At 42.6% G+C, this 17,232-nt stretch overlaps 1 long non-coding RNA gene across 1 annotated transcript; it reads right to left on the reverse strand.

The window, feature by feature from the left end:
* Positions 1-9,667: 9,667 nt before the first annotated feature.
* On the reverse strand, positions 9,668-17,084 carry LOC128793251 (uncharacterized). Its single transcript, XR_008432706.1, has 3 exons — positions 15,686-17,084; positions 12,146-12,254; positions 9,668-11,446 (listed from the first exon to the last, which is right to left on the reverse strand). It is a non-coding gene; the product is annotated as an uncharacterized LOC128793251 (long non-coding RNA).
* Between the last annotated feature and the right edge of the window lie 148 nt (positions 17,085-17,232).

Below are 17,232 nucleotides of genomic sequence, written 5' to 3' on the forward strand. Positions count from 1 at the left end.
GGTCTAAAGCTGCTGCTGGTTATCACCTGATCAATATCTCACGGCCTTTGTGAAGTGCTGCAGTTATTCAGTGCAATCCTAACATGGATCAATGACAATGCTGTAACTTCTAGTTAGAACTGGCAGCCTAATAACCATCCCAGTGGAGAAATCTGCTGTTTGAAGCAAACCCTGCATTCAAGAGCTGCTCCATGGTGTGAAAACTAAGGCACACTTAGGGCTGTGAGAGGAAAACTGCAGAGTATACACAGTCTGCGTGTAGCCTGTGCAGAAACTGCCCAGCATGCTACAATCTTCACCTTGTACCACCTTTCAGAGATTGTAAAAAGAAAAAATCTTTTCCATGCAATTCTTCTCAGTTTTATTCAGGGTTTTTCAAAAGAGTTCATATTCTTTGCTAAAGGCAAGTTTAAGTTAACCATGGATGATGAACACTACTTCAGTAGATAGAAACTTTTATCATTCAACAAAACGTATGCACACCTTCCCCAGAAGAGCTTGTATGCCCAAAAGCTCATCTGCTGTTTCCCAACGACATGAATTATTCTAATAAAATAGGCTGTCTTTCCTACAACATTGCCTTTCAGATAGAAAAACTTTCACATCAGCTTTAGCACTGTTAAGTTCCCTCTTGTCCATAGGCCACCATCCTCTGTTTAGTATGGGAGGAGTGAAAATCCACTAAACAGATCAGTGGAAGTACAGAAAATATGTGAAAAAGCTTTGGCAGAAATGGAGGAGCATATGCTTTCTCCTCATCTCCACCTGCTCCTCAGCCCACTCACTGTCAATAGCGCAGGGCAGGAAAGGAGGGAGTCTCCCAGCTGACAACTAGGTTACATCTGCAAAAATCTGATTAATATACCAGCAATACTTCTATGGCCATGGCCATTATCCTGGTTCCAGCTGGGATTGAGCTAATTTTCATTTTAGTAGCTAGTACAGGAGTGTGTTTTAGATTCAGTATGAGAATAATGTTAGTATCACACTGATGGTTTAGTTGTTGCTAACTCGTGCTTCCTCTAAGTCAAGGACTCCAGGTTCCCTGTTCTGCCTGTGAGGAGGTGCACAAGAAGCTGGGAGGGAGCAGAACCAGGACAGCTGACCCAGACTGGCCAAAGGGATATTCCACACCACAGAACATCACGCTGAGCATATAAAGCTGCAAGAAGGAAGAGGGAACACTGTTGTGTTTGGGACGGCATTCCCCAGTAATTCCTTGGTTTTCCCAAGGAGCTGTTACATGTGATGGACCCCACTGTCCCGGCTGTGGCTGGGAAGGGTGAATTCACCTGGGAAGTGGTGAATGAGCTCCTTGTTCTGCTTTGCTTGTGCATGCAGCCTTTTCTTCACCCATTAAACTGTCTTTAGTTCAGCCCTGGAGTTCTCTCAGGGATTAGCTCTGTGGTGCTTAGTTGCCAGCTGGAATTAAATCACAACAGGCATAGAAGTGCATATGTCAGGATATTTTTATGAATTGGAATTTGCTTCTCCTGATAAAAGTTGATTTGGTATCAAATTTCCTGTGTCCGTTGCCTGGGCAATGCTTTTATGTTAGCTTGCACAGAAGAAACTGCACTTGGAGTTAGTAAACTCCTTATTTTGTCTTATTAAGCCCTGACCTGGACTTTTCAGTAGAAATGTATTTAATTCACAGTTCTAAGTCTCTGCTAGTTACAAGGATAAGAAAGTACCACAACTCATTAAGCTTTCAAAATATTATCAGAATGCAATCACTAAGAAACAAAATATGTATGTTTTAATCAGTGACATTTCTCCTGGTTGGTACTTGCCAGGAGTAAACCTGTTTGTAAATTCACACCAAATCATAAATCCAAAGAAAACCTTTCATATATCACAAGGAACTATCACCAATTCAGTAATGATGAGTCTGAAGAGGGAAAGCAAACATTCTTCAACTGGTTTCTTATTATGCTCACTAGTTCTGTCTAATGGTTATGGTTCAGAAGTAAAGGAAGAAGGGACTTGAGCACAAGTAGACTTTGATTAGGAGGAAACTGGATCTGACCCTATTTTTTTGCCTATCTTGAAAATGAAAATTTCAGACTTTTTAACAGAAAGTGAGGAAATATGCAAGCTTTTTTACTCTCCAAAACAACACTTTATTTTTGCACAGACTGATACACAAGAACTTGCAGCGTCCTTTACAACTGCACACACAGTGCTGGAGACAGAGAAGATACTCATTCTGTTGCATTGTCATTCCTTCCAAAGTTATCCTTGTTTGTATCATATTTGTGATGTTAGGCTGGTCTCTAAGCTGGTCAAAGTCCCTTATCTCCTTGTCAGCAGATTAAATACTTGTGCTGGAGGAACAGACCTTGCTGGTAAATCAAAGAATGTTCATTCACATTTTTTCAGCCCTCTGGCACACACTGCTGTCTCAGCTGTTTTGAAGGATTACCATTTGCATGGATTCTTTTCCTCACAGAGAATATTGCTCAAATACAGCCCCAGGAAGGGAATTTATCAGCAGCCTTCTGATCCAGTACAGTGGGCTGACCCTGGGTGGATTCTTGGAACCCACCAGAGGCTCTCTCTCACTCCCCTCTGCAGCTGCACAGAGGAGACAAAAAACCCCAAAGGGTTCATGGGCTGAGATAAGGACAGGGAGAGAGATCCCTCACCAGATACCATCATGGGCAAAACAGGCTCTAATTAGAGATATTCATTGACTTTATCACTAACAAAACAGAGCAGGACAATGAGAAGCAAAATTAAACCTTGAAAACACCTTTCTCCCAGCCCTCCCTCCTTCCCAGCTCTACCTCCTGCCCCCAGTGGTGCAAGGAGACAGGGAATGGGGTTATGGTCAGTTCCTCACCTGTGGCTTCTCCTGCTGCTCAGGGAGAGGAGTCCTTCCTCTGCTGCACGTGGGGTCCCTCCCACGGGAGACAGTTCTCCAGGAACTTCTCCAATGTGAGACCATCCCACAGGAGACAGTTCTCCAGGAACTTCAACTTCTCCAACGTGAGACCATCCCACAGGAGACAGTTCTCCAGGAACTTCCCCAGTGTTTTAATCCCTCCCACAGGAGACAGTTCTCCCCAAACTGCTGCAGTGTGGGTCACTCTTCCACGGGTCAGTCCTCCAAGGACAGGCTGCTCCAGCCTGGGAGCAGGGCCCCTCTCACAGAGGCCTCCCATGGGGTCACAGCCCCCTCCAGGATTCCCCTGCTCCAGCGTGGGCTCCTACACGGGCTGTGGGTGGATCTCTGCATCCCTGTGGATCCCCACGGGCTGTGGGTGGATCTCCATGAGCTGCAGGTGGATCCCCATGGGCAGGGGGTGGATCTCTGCCTCCCCCATGCCCTCCATGGGCTGCAGGTGGATCCCCATGAGCTGCAGGTGGATCCCCATGGGCTGCAGGTGGATCCCCACAGGCTGTGGATGGATCTCTGCCTCTCCCATGCCCTCCATGGACTGCAGGTGGATCCCCATGAGCTGCAGGTGGATCCCCATGAGCTGCAGGTGGATCTCCATGGGCTGCAGGTGGATCCTCACAGGCTGTGGATGGATCTCTGCCTCTCCCATGCCCTCCATGGGCTGCAGGTGGATCCCCATGAGCTGCAGGTGGATCCCCATGAGCTGCAGGTGGATCCCCACAGGCTGTGGATGGATCTCTGCCTCTCCCATGCCCTCCATGGGCTGCAGGTGGATCCCCATGAGCTGCAGGTGGATCCCCATGGGCTGCAGGTGGATCCCCACAGACTGTGGATGGATCTCTGCCTCTCCCATGCCCTCCATGGGCTGCAGGGGCACAGCTGCCTCCCCTTGGGCTGTACCTCGGGCTGCAGAGGAGCCCCAGCTCTGGTGCCTGGAGCTCTCCTGCCCCCCCTTCCTCCCTGCCCTTGCTGAGCTGCTCCTCTCACACGTTCTCACCCCACTCTTCTCTGGCCACAGCTGTGCAGTTACCTTTTCTCTCTTCTCAAATCTGTTCTCCCAGAGGTGTTACCATCACTTCTAACTGACCAGCCCTGGCCAGCAGCACGTCCTTCTCTGGAGCTGCCAAAATTGGCTCTGCTGGACACAGAGGAAGCTTCCAGCACCTGCTCACAGAAGCCACCCCTGGAGCTCCCACCCTGCCAAAGCTTGGCCATGCAAACCCAATAAATCCAGAATAGAAAAGCCTGAACAACTCAAAACCACTTTCTCGTGAGTGCAGTACTGGGGAAAGAATCAGTACCATTACCTGTCACTAGGTTTTTCAAATGACAATGACAAAGCTGCTTGGAACAAATGTTTATGGTGGAATTTCTAAAAACCTCTGCATTGAGCCAATTTTTCTTCCAAAAAGTTAAGCATTTTATTACCAACTGCTAAAAGAAGAGAGCAACACTGCAGGCAGAGGCTGTAGAATAATGCTGTTAAAGCTGCTACCAGTTGTGTTCTGGGGCAAAGCCCTACAGTGCTGTCTTCCTCTGCAGCTCTGGAGGGTCACACACATGCACAGAATGCCTTCCCAATTTGCCATGGATATCCTGGATGCTCTGCTGCTTGTGAAAGATACTCCACTGCCATCTGGCAAGAAGTCTGAGGTTTTTAAATCAGCATTTACTTCAAGATCTGATGGAGACATAATTAAACAAAAAAAAATGTTGCTTAGTAAGATTTGTATTCTTTTAAGCAAGGGTATATAATTTTCTTTAGTGGGGAGAGATTGATAGAAAGGATTTCTTTAGCAAGTTTTTTTTCCCACTAGAAGACATTATTTTCTTTAATTTGTGACTGATTTAAAGGGCAGAGGTTGCAGATACTTTAATTTCAGCTTGCTGATTACTTCTTTCTTATGCAGATTGTGAGGGTTAGAAGAAATCATTTTGTGAAAATGAGATTTAAAATAATACTAATGAGACAAGATTTTCAATAGCTGCAAAAAAATTTTTTTCAGTTATTCTCTAAATAGCACGTTTGCTTTAATTATATCTCACACTGCAGTGCTTCAGTCACCATTAAATAGAAATGGGAATGCAATAGATGGCAGGAGATATTCCAGAGTTCTTCAAGGTGGAGGAATCCGTGGAAAGATGAGGAGCTTTCTTTTATGTGAGAGCAAACATGGCTTCACTTGGAGAAAGAATATAAACATGGAAGGAATAGGGGCACACTCTCCTCCATGCTTCAGGAGAGGAAAAGATAGACAGGACAAGAAGGATTGGCCTGGAACTGCAGCATGGAAACTGCAGGTGGCCATCAGACAGTGCCTCTGCTCTCCAAAGAGCTGCAGGGCTGGAAGAGACCAGCAGATGAGCCTGAAGAGTCTCTGTGGTCCCACCATAGAATCCATTTTCTTCTGTCAGCAAACCTATCCGTGTACCTGCAGCAATAGTTGGCAAAAAGACTGGCAAGAAGGTCCCACAAATATTACAATTCTGACTGCTTTTATGGGGGAAAACGTTCAAATAGAGCCCTGCAGTAAGAGAAAAGCTACTAATGTATGGTAAGACCCAGAAACAGGAACATTGGAAGTTTTCTTTACCTGTTTTCATGCTACTGCACTTGGGATTTCTGCTGGGTTTGGTTTAGGTTGCAGTCTTTCAAAGAAAGTTTTCCTGAATGTCTGATAAACCCTTCACAAAGGCTTTTCCTGTAAACTTAGTTATGACTTCAGAATTAAATCATGGAATGGAAGTTAAATGGGATGGCTCCCTGTGAAAGCTGCAACAGGCATACTTTGAACTGCTTTTTAATGTGTAGCGCCCTTGCTGCCTGTCACTGCACCCAAAGTTAATTTTTTTCCTGTAATTTCTTGTCTTCCCCTGCCACCTCTATTTCATTCACTTTTGGGTATACACATGTACCATATCCATAGATATATATATATATATTTATGCATCTTTACACACACATGTATTTACATCCAGGGATAGAAAGGTTCATAGGTGCCCATGGTATTTGTTTGCCTACACCCCCACATCTTTTGAACCAGTTGCCCAGGGTAGACTGGTCAAGCAAACCTGACTGTAAAGTATAAAGTCTCTAAATGTAATATTTCTACAATATTATGTGAAAATTAATAGTATGATAGAACACCTCCAGTAAAAGAAAGGCTACAGGGTGATCTCATGTTCATCAAGTCCCAGAAAATCATTTAGGATAATGCCTGTAACAATGGAAAACCTTCAGCTGGATGCCAATGAACTCAACCATGAGATAAAATCCCCTAGAAACCAAAGCTTGGTTTCAGAAACAGTAGTACTTGTTTCACTGTCTACTTTACAATATTTAATATTTTTTCTACTTACTAAATGATACCATTTGTCTTTTTTTGGCTGTCTCTCTAGGAACTGACTTGTCTTTTCAAAATTTGCTCATCTTTCCCTACACATGTGTATGGGAAAAGAACTTTTTAATAACAAAAGCATATGTTTTCTCTTGGAGGTGCCATAAAGCCAAAGTTTCCTTAAATTTCCTGATGATCAGACTAAAGCAGTGTCTTCCAACAGGGCAGCAGTCCTAAAGGCCATCTGAAGAGTTCAGTGTGCCTTTTCTACACGTTGTCTGAACACACCCCCACTCCATGGTCGTGCTTTCCAGCCTGAGCAGAGAAAGGTTAATGAGCTTCGGCACAAAAGTGAGCTACAGTCAAAATAAAAGTCTGTTGGTGTAACAAGTAAGACAACAGTAGGTTCTCAAAATATATCATTTTATCTTTTCTTGATATGGTTTTAGTTAATTTTAAGCTTTTGAAATAATTATAAGGGTGTCAAACTAGATATTTGAGCTTGTTTTGCAAGTAGTTCTACTTAAGTCAGAGCACTTGCAGGGAGTCATTTATTAAGTTCAGCCAGATCAGATCCTGATCAGGCCTCTACTGAAAACAGACTGTAGACTCTGAAGCTGCAGAATTGAATGTGTTCAAAGTACCAGGGTCAGAAAAATGTGTATTTGTATTCACTGTTGTTGATACAATAAATGAAGGCAGTGAAGTTCCTGAATGTTTAGAGACAGGGTTTTAAGTTAAACATTTTTCTTTTTGCTTAGATATTGAAAAGAAGCAGCTAAAAATAAAGGCATGTGACATATGGGTTTTTTTTCCCTGTCATTTAAAAAAAAGTGAGAATTTACATTTATTTATATACACACATTTTATATTGTATTCTTTTAATAATCACGTATAACTTAATTTAAATTAGACTTTCATTTTCTAAACACTTTTGGGAAGCCAAAAGCAGTCAAATAGTCAGGAAAATCACCTGGAGGATGAGCTTTACTGGTTAGAGGATTAAGGCAGAGTTGAATTGCTCCCTTTGTGAAATAACAGCCTTGATTCTCTGAAAACACAGATTGCCGTTTGCTACTAATGGGTGCTTTGAGTAGCATTACAGCAAATTGCTTTCCTTGATGGCACAAACTGAATACACAGCAAACACCAGCACTTAGTTAAAATGCTAGCACAACCAGAGCTGCTAAACAAAAATAACTGTTTTCAACAGCAAGGCCTTGGATGATCAGAAGGGAAGGATTTCTGGTTTAGGGGATTTGTGTCGTCCAAAACAAGAAGCAGCCCCAGGTTTTCTACGGCCACGCTGATTGCACAGGGTTCTGCAGCAGAGCAAAGGGACAGAGGCTGGGGCTAAGGGACAGTGGCAGGAGGAGCTGAACCCTTGGCCAGATCAGTGGGGTCCCAGTGGAAGCCCAGGCAGCTCCAGCCTTTGCCTGAGCTTGGCCTTCCAGGTTTTTATAACTGGCTTCTTCATAAGGATAAATCTCTAGATGCTGTTAATACAGGTTTTTGTCATCTGTTTCAAATAAGAAAGTCAATCCTTCACAAAGTCACAAAAAAAAAAAAAACCCAACCAAACAAAAAAACCCAACTGTTTTACTTACCCTCAATATAAACAAATATAAGCAAGGCTGTGCATGAAAACACTATAACAGCTTCTCAGATCTCAGGCTCTATTTATAAAGTATGTGACAGAACTCAGTACCTGTCCTACTGCAAAGAATTTAAATAAAAAGAGACCCAGAACATATTTGGAATCTTCCAGTGAAAAACTGAACATATTTTGGCACCTTGGAATGGGTTAAATAAGGGTCAAATAGCTCACCTCACATTGTGAATTTGTTTCTTAAAGGGATTGACACAAAATTCTTTCATAGAATAAATGAGTATCACAACAGTGCAACCATTTTTCTAATAATCTGGGCTTGCAATTTATTCCAAATATTTGCAGTCTTCTGCCTTGATGGCCAGCAATAGAACAACCAAGAGTTCTCAGTCCATCCACTCTGGATAGAATTCTGCAGCCAAGTGTGTTCACAGCCTCACACCCAGCAGCCAGTTTCCCCTTAAATAAGTAATTTCCTCAAATAGTAGGTCAATACTAGGGCATTTGAGGGACATGTTTTGTTTATTTTTCTGGATTCCACTTGGACTTAAGGACAAAAATATGAAAACATTTCTATCAGTTGGTCTCACTTTATTAAAAGGTTCTAATTTATCCTTCTTCCCTGATGGTTTTGGTAATGAAACCATTAAACCATTACTATCATATCCTTTCCTGCCAGCTGCCTCAGCAGTAATTAATCTCCACTGACTGAGGAGCATAAAGGTGCTTTTATCACCATTTCCCCCCCGCATTATAATGATTATATAGCCAAAAAAAAAAAAAAAAAAAGAGCATCTGCATCATTTGGTAGGAGAAGATTTCATGTGAGAACTTCTATATCCGGTTCCATGTCAGGTCTTCTTATCTGGCAGTATTTAGAGAGAAAAAGAAATAAATCTTGGTTTCTGTAGTTCCCTGTAAAGTGTGAGGTTGTAACTTTCAGAAGTTACGTGGAGCCACAAAAGAATTTGCAGCGTCTACTCTGGAGATAAATGCATTAATTCAGTAATATTTGGTTTTTTAAGAGCACTTATATGAGTAGTGCAATAAGCACTTTTTTTCTATACTATTGCATTCAGCATAGAAAAATTTCCTCAAAGTCTTGTCTACACTGCAAAGACTTATTGCCAAAAAACTGTTTTTGTCACAAATCTATAAACACAAACATGATGACAGCCAACAAAGCCCAGTTTTTGTCTTGTGCAAATCAAATCTACTTTCCCAAACAGCAGAATTCTCTCAGCCAACACACAATCACAAAAGATCCTGCTGACAAAATGACATTGTCTCCAGTGTTATTTTATAACATTTCCAGCTTCTATTTGCAGCCAGAGTCAATCTTCTGAATCCCATTTCAGAGGAGCTTCCAAACAACTCCAGCACTAATTTCTAATACAATGGAATGTAACAATATTAATCAGTTCTCGTGGAATAGTTCACGTCGAAAATCAGACAGCATTTTCATTCAAGTAATTTTGTAACTAATTTTAAAAAGTTTCTAACAGTGGATAGCACCTCTTCCAGTTACACACCCATACAATAAGACTTGATTTTGTCAGCAAAACATACAAGTTTGCAGAGAACAGAGCAAAATCCTAAAATCTGTTCTATTTGGGGGTTTTGTAATGGGTATAGTGCAGCCCCCGGACACAGCAAAAGGTATCACAAAGGAAAAAAGCCTTGTTGGTCGGTTTGATGCCAGGAAACGTTCCCATGCCATTGTCTGCCCACATATATTTACACTGAAGAACTGCTGAACCGAAATTGAGGGAATTCACCTTTTTTCATTGAAAGACTGGAGTTAAAAGGCATCAGTGAAAATTTAAATAATTTTATTTACTTCTGCAGAAGACATTAAAAACTATCGTTTGGAAATATGTGATAAATATTCTTTCCCAGACAGATTTACTACAAAGCCAGTTTTGGGATTTTGTGTCAAGACATCAGAGAGGAAAAAGAAATGGAGATGAACAGAATCAAGGCGCCATCGAGTGGTGAATCTTGTACTCACACTGCCCTCTTCCCTCAAAACAAAAATAGTCACTATTGTCATACCTCTGTGGAAAATTGAATAACATCCTTGTCATTTCTTTTTAAGAACAGAACTGTTAAGATAATTTTTGTACTCATAACCCATCAGAAATTTCCAAGTGCTTTTACTTTGGGGGGATGAAATTCCAAAAACATACTGGCTACATGTTGTTAAAACTCCTCAGTTTTAATTTGGGAAGCCATATAAGAAATAATCCATCTCCATTTTCGATGGAAGAATTGCTAAAGGATATAAAAGTATGTGTGGGTGATGGTTATTTATCACTGCTTGGAGGGAGGGGGAAGCTGAGTGTATTACAGAATGGCAAGACCAGCAGCATAAGAGTTGAAGCAGAAGCCTCTTGCATTAAAAGCCTAAACTTTTTTAGTCTAAACTGAGATTCTGTACTCATCAAAAGATTTTATACTTCATCTCTGGGAATGAATTTGTCCAGAAGATCTGAATGCTGCAAATCCTATATCAGGTTCCATTTATGTAATATACTGAGCAAGGATTGAAAAAGAGATATTCAAAGCTAAAATAATTCATTGCTACAGTCTGAGTTTAGAAATTCAAACAATGGGCAAAGATTGTTGAGATAACTTGCAGTCTTCAGACTACACAAAGAAGGTACACACCACACACTAATATTGTTGAATTTTTTTATATATGACTATATCTCTGAAAAAATAATGATTCAGGTTCTACTAGAAATGGGAAACGTTACATTTGTTACATTTGCCTCTGGAAGTATGCTATTTATGTGTGATTATTGTAAAAGAGCATGGATAAAATTTAATATAGCTTTCATCACAGCCCTGCTCTCCTACATAAACAACTTGTTACTGGGTTATTGTGAAGAAAAATCTTCCGATACAAAGACACGCATTCAGTGCTGCAGAAATGCCACAGAATCCTGTGTGCTGCTGGTTTTCTGAACACAAAGCAAACTCATAAACCATGTAACGATGCAGCTCCAATCATAAATACGGAGGGCTTTGACCTTTCCTAGAAAAACACCTACATATTACACTGCTGTAAACAAATTTTAAAATAATAATAGATTTTAAAAAAAGTTCCAAACCTGTTGGCAAAGCCACCTTCCATTTGACAGACATATCTCGAGAGAATAGTGTTGGATTGTGGTCACATTTGCGGTTTCTAGAAGGTCATTCTGACACCCTGTGTAAATTACCAAGACAGCAGCGGGGTTTGGTTTTCTGTGTCTATCTAGCGCACCACGAGGCTGAGCTGCATTGGAGCCCATGGGGAAACGACTGCTATCAAATGATAAAGACAAAAGACTTTGTGCCTTGGGATCTTAGTGACAACAGTGACATCTGTCCTTTCAACCCAATCCCCTTTCCTTTGTTTGCTGACGAAATGCACAAGGGGAAGGTAGTGTCTGATATCACTGCACTGCCACAAAAGCAGTTTTACCATCATTGCTGTTCCTTGGAGACAGGCACCGTGTAGGCTGTTGGATAGGATGTTGAGATCCTCGGATTCTGGATTGTTCTGGACATTGTATAGACGTTGCAGTAGGAGCTGAAGCCTCACCTCTGCATTTGGAAAATGCAAAACTGTCAGATCAAGAGAAAACAACCTACTTCCTTCCTTCACAAGCTACAGTCAATTATCAAAGTCCGGCCACAAACCTTTCACGTTGACTCAGTGTCCGTAGTGCTGCTTTTAAATTTCCTTTTATTACCACTTTGTATCTGGATAAAAAAAACCTCTATCTCCATTTTGTCTAACTTTAATAGAAAACAAACACAGTGTTTCAGTTTACCAGGGTGCTGGCAACCCATGCTATTCAATAAACAATTTTTGCAAGCTTATGGAAAATCTGATGCTGGATCATTACCCAAGAATGCTCCAGCTCTGTAGTCAACAGCAATAAGTTAAAAATATATAATAGCAAATAAAAATGGAGATCACAGAATCTCTCTGTCCTGAAATCAATGTCATTACAGAAATTTTTAAGTAGCTACTGGACTGATACTCCTCAGACAAGAAGAAATCATTTTAGGATTTCTAGTTCATGTTATCTCAAGACTATATTCAGGGCAAACTAAACTGCTCACTGAATCAGATCTTACGAACAGTTTGGCAGGTTTGAAGATGAGCAGAGAAAATGGAATAAGTTTATCTGAAGCCTCAAAACTCAGTAAAAGAACATTAGCACCAACATTTTACTAGAGTGGAAGGCATTGTAAATCTGATAAAGAAAGAAATTACAAGCTCCAAACTTGGAATACCTGGGAGGATATAAACTGCTGCCTTCTGAAGCACTTCTGTGGGTTAAGGCCTGCCCTATTGCCACCAGTCTTAATGGAAATGGAATCATGCCAGAATTGGAACTGTGGCCTCCAGGAAATAAAACAAGAAGCAAGTGTTAATAAATCAGGAGCACTAACAGGTCAATCAGGATGGTTCTTGCTAAGTGATTACACGAATGATATAAAGATAGCACTTATCTAATGAATCAAATGGGCCCAAAGAAGCTGTAGCACAAGAGGTCAAGAACTGGAGTCTTTATATTATGTACAACACTTTGGTCTCTCTCACTGACAACCTTTTTTTTCTCAGAGCTGTCTGTTTAAAGACATCTCTCCTTGTTATTACCATGTGGGTATCACATACTACATTGCTACTACAATTAATACTTTAGATTTTCTCTTTAAATTAAATCCATATCAGATGCTGCTGAAAGTATGCTGATTGTCTTGTTGCTGATTTTAAAGAAGGTGGTATTTGTGCTCACTTAAAACCCCTTAAAATAGTAAACCTTTCTACTGAAATTTGAAAACAGTCTCAAATAGGTTATCTTGTTGAGATGAAGACACCCAGTACAAAAATCCAAACCCATGTGGCTTAGGTTTCGCAGAATTGTGAGTTGAAAAGGTAGGTCTGTAATGAAAGTGTCAGGCAATATTATTTTAGATGACACAAAATACAAAACTTCAAATCTCTCCTTTACTGAGTCCAGTAGCTCATTCCTCTGCATATACCACATACATGATTGCATTTGAAGGAACAACCATTTTTGGAAACAATCATTTTATGCTCCATCAGGCTGCTACAGGCAGGTTGCAGGTTCTGGAGGGGATGGGGTTATATTTTTTCTAATCTGAACTCTAGCCTTTTGGCAGTTTTTATTTATTTACTGGCATTTAAATTCCTCATTATTCTAGTCAGGTTAATGTTTGGTGTGTGAGCCAGGATTGTATCCAAGGCTGGGATGTTTCCAAGAGAGTTTAGAGACAGGCTGGGAGAGAGTTTAGAGACAGCTCAGACTAAAGGAGACAAAGTGCATTCCACACCACTGCTGCCCCTGAGCCACCACAGAGTGAAATGCTGTCCTAACAAGGGAGGCTTTAATTCAGATTTACAGTAGGGTTTGTCTCACAGCTCTGCCACCTACACGTTAATAACACCTTTCCTTTAAACCCACCATGTTCCATCAATCTTCACTGGCTGCCAAGTTAAGGCTGCAACGAGTTTTGCTTCAGTTCACTGCACTGCAAGTATTAACTCCTGGCAATCAGCAGCACAGCACATTAATTCCACATGAAATAAACACTTCACAATACTGTAGAGCTGACCTGAAGAGGTGAGTGCCTCTGTTTCTCCTAAAAGCAAGGACCTTAGGAGAACAACACAGCACTTCAGGTTACAGGGTATCTCACTTAGGGAATTGGTAAACCACCAGCAGCAGCTCAGTGAGCCAAGCCCCGAGGCCCTGGGGAGCTGAGTCCCAGGTGAAATGCAGAGATCCCAGGAGGTGCCACAGAACCCTGTGAGGAAAACCAGCAGTGCCTGAAGCCTGGAGAAAGAATTTGTGTCCTGGGTACATCAGTCAGGGCAAAGAAACCCTGGACCCCAGGACTGAGCTGCCTACTGCAGCAAGCAACAGTACACGTTATATTTATTGCATATAAATATTACATGTAATACATGTACATTACATTCTATTTATTACAGCTATTATTATATCAATAATAGATTACATTTATTATTTATTTTTAGGTATTGTTCTACCTGACAGCACTCCAGAGCTGAATAGGAATTTTCACACATTTGTGAGGTGCCACAAAGATAAGACTCTTGTTTGCAGACCTCTAGTCTTACTTGAGAGAAAAAAAAAAAGTGGACTGGTACTTCATTGTTAAAACAGCAGTTAGAATTCATTTGGTACACTAAGGATAAACAATTGGTGCTTGTGACTGGTATCCCAAACTGCTTTCATCTTTTTCTCTGACATAATAATACTGTATTTTTTTTTAAACCTTAAAATGCTATATCCTACTTCCAAAAAATCAAATTGCCAAACAAATTCAAAATAAATCTGCCAATAATTTTATAGCCAAAAGAATCTAAGCTGAAATCTCAGAAAAGTAAGGTTGAGTGGATTGGCTCTCCTGAGAGACAAATATTTGGGTAATAAAAAAAGTCTTTTTTAGTGCTTTGCACTGTGAACTTTCAAGGGATTTTAAAGTAGCTTTGCACCTACAGGAAATGTGTCCTGCAACACCCTGTTAGCAGTTCCTCTATTATGCACTTGTAGACACACCTATATCCACCCTTACAGAAACGCTGCCTGTGCTCCTAACAAGAAGGCAGTTGTGGAATGGCCATTCCCACTGCACTGAAAATGTTCTGTACAGCTTTATTCTGGGTTTTGAAGGAAGCCAGGCCTGTGGCTGCACTCTTCTCATCTGCAGCCATCTCATCATTTCCCTGCCTCATCCTCTCCAATCCCCTTTCCCTGTCTGTGGTCCATAAGATATATGGTAGCTAGAGGAGACAGGCAAACTCAGGTTTGCACCCTTCCTCTGGAGTAAAGAAAATGTCAGGTTTCTCCCAGGCCTGGGAGGAAAGAGCCAAATGCCCAGCCCAGGTGTGCTGCTCCAGGTGAGCTGCAGCAGGTGCTGCTGCAGAGCCAGGCAGGCAGAGGTGAGAAAGGGGCACTGAGGAACTTCAGGGCAATGCCCACCAGGAACAGAGTTACCTCTCTTTCACTGCTCTGCAATAAAACACTGCATTTGAGGTTTTTTACCTGAAAAATACCTTTCAGTAAACAAGCACGGGAATAGCTGTTGAGTTACACAAAGAACCTGAAGCAGATTGTGTTCTCATGTAACCCCTGGGCTTCTCAGAGACACGCCACGGTTCCGGTGTTTTGGATGCAGGCCCCGGTGAAACAGTGGTCAGTACAGGATACACAGGAAACCCCAGGAAAGGCAAACCAATACATATCATATTCCCTCTGTATACCCATTTAATTTCCACACTGGATCATGGTTTGGACTCAGAACTCATACTGGTAAACTTGCCTCTAACAGCTTGTGAGGGATATTTCTTATTTCAAATTTAATTGCTTTTTTTCATTTCTTCTTTCCTCCTGTAAGGTCAGTCTTGGCTTATACCCTGTGCTTTTTCTCTCCCCCTTAGCTTTTCCATTACTACAACTTCCCAGGAGAAGCTAACAGCAAAATAATTTCTTCCTTTCTCTGCTGTTATTTTCTTGACTAACAAGCTCTACTCCATCTTTCCCTTACCTTGCTGACCATCTCTAATTGCCCTCTAATGGTCTCACCTCTCTCTGGACAGGACTTCATTGAGTTTTTCAAGGAAAAACAGTGTGTGCTGTATATTCCCCACCACCTACATTCTCTATTATGGTCACTTTCCTCTACATCTCCTCTTTCAGTGTTCCGCCTCAGCCATCTAAAAATCCTGAACTACACTCAAAATTCATACATTTTACTGAAATTATTCCTTTTAGGCAGGGTTACCTGGATTCTGCATCCTCAGATACTGTACTCAAACATTTTAAGTGTTATTCATTGCATTGTAGAATCATCACTGTAATGAATTCAAAGCAGAAAGCAAGACTTAAAGAAAGCTGAAAGTCTCAACTCGTCCATAGCAGTTGACAATATTGTGCCCCTTTTCTTGCTTCAGGCATTTCTCTTCTCACTTTTCATCAGACTTGTGGGGTTTTTAAAAGATTTAATTATCTGTCTTTTCTCTCTAGGAGTGAAAATCACAAGAATTGTAGTAACTGTTCTGTCTCTCTCGCTTTTGCTTGCTTGTCCTTCAGACTGTAAACACTCCAGGCCAGTGTAATCCTTCTTGCAGTGTTGTGGGATAGAGGACACAGGGCTCCTAATCCCCAGCTGAACACTTGTATCGAAAGGAGAATTTTCTTTAACTGGATCCCAATGAATATAAAGATCCTCTGTTATTCCTCTCCTTTATACAACAAAATATGGGGGATGCAATTTTTAGAGATGGAACTTCAGTCTGGGAGTGGGGTAGGAGAAATTCCCTCAAGAGTGGTTCCTTGTGCTCTGATGCTTCCCAAACCTCACATTCCCCATGTTTCTGTTAGATGCTGTTTGGAATTGCAGCAATTTTAGCTGGCAAAATGATTGAGAAAAGTGTCCCATTGCCTGTCTCGGGGTCTGCAGCACTGTCCAGGCTCGCGTGTTTGCCTTTGGGAGAGATGGGCATGCTGGGCTCCCGGGCAGGTCGCCCCAGAGCGCTGTCACCAGGCTCCTGTCCCCTCAGCAGTGTCACCATGGTGCACACCGAGACTGCACTGAGGGGACAGGACCGGGCACAGCCGGGCTCTCCTGCAGATCGTCACCACATCTCCTCACTGAGGGCTCCAGGGCCACACACGGGACTCTCTAGGGGGCACTGAGGGGACACAGTTTGGGGCATCGCAGTATAGAAAAACTCATTCAGCTATCCGGGAGTGTCCAAAGGAGGCCGCGAGCATGGTGAAGGCGGGATGCCGTGGGAGTGCTTTAGGACACTTAGTCTGTTCAGCCTGCAGGAGACTCGGGGAGAGCTCACAGCAATCTCCAGCATCCTCATGAGGGGAAGTGAGGGGCCAGTAGCGATCTCTGCTCTGTGCTGACAGCGACAGCACCTGAGGGAACGGCAGAGAGCTGGGTCAGGAGAGGCTGAGGCTGGAGATCGGGAAAAAGTCATTCTCACGGAGGTTGGACACTGAACAGGCTCCGCAGGGCGGTGGGCACAGCACCAAGGCTGACAGGGTTCAGAAGGTGCTGGCAAACGCTCAGACGCACGGGGTGCCGCTCGGGGTGCGGTGTGAGGGCCCAGCCGGGTTCCACGGTCCCAGGGGTCCCGTCCCGCGCTGCGACCCCGCGGCCCCGAGCCGCCTCCGCGCCCGAGGCAGCGCGCGCCGACTACAACTCCCACCCTGCCCCGCGCCGCGCGGCCCGGCGGCGCCGACTACACGTCCCGGCATCCCACGGGAGCGCCTCGCTCTCGCGAGACTAAGGGGCGCCCTGGCGGCGCTGTCGCGAGA

This window comes from Vidua chalybeata, chromosome 10 (assembly GCF_026979565.1).
Source record: "Vidua chalybeata isolate OUT-0048 chromosome 10, bVidCha1 merged haplotype, whole genome shotgun sequence".
NCBI classification, from domain to species: Eukaryota; Metazoa; Chordata; class Aves; order Passeriformes; family Viduidae; genus Vidua; species Vidua chalybeata.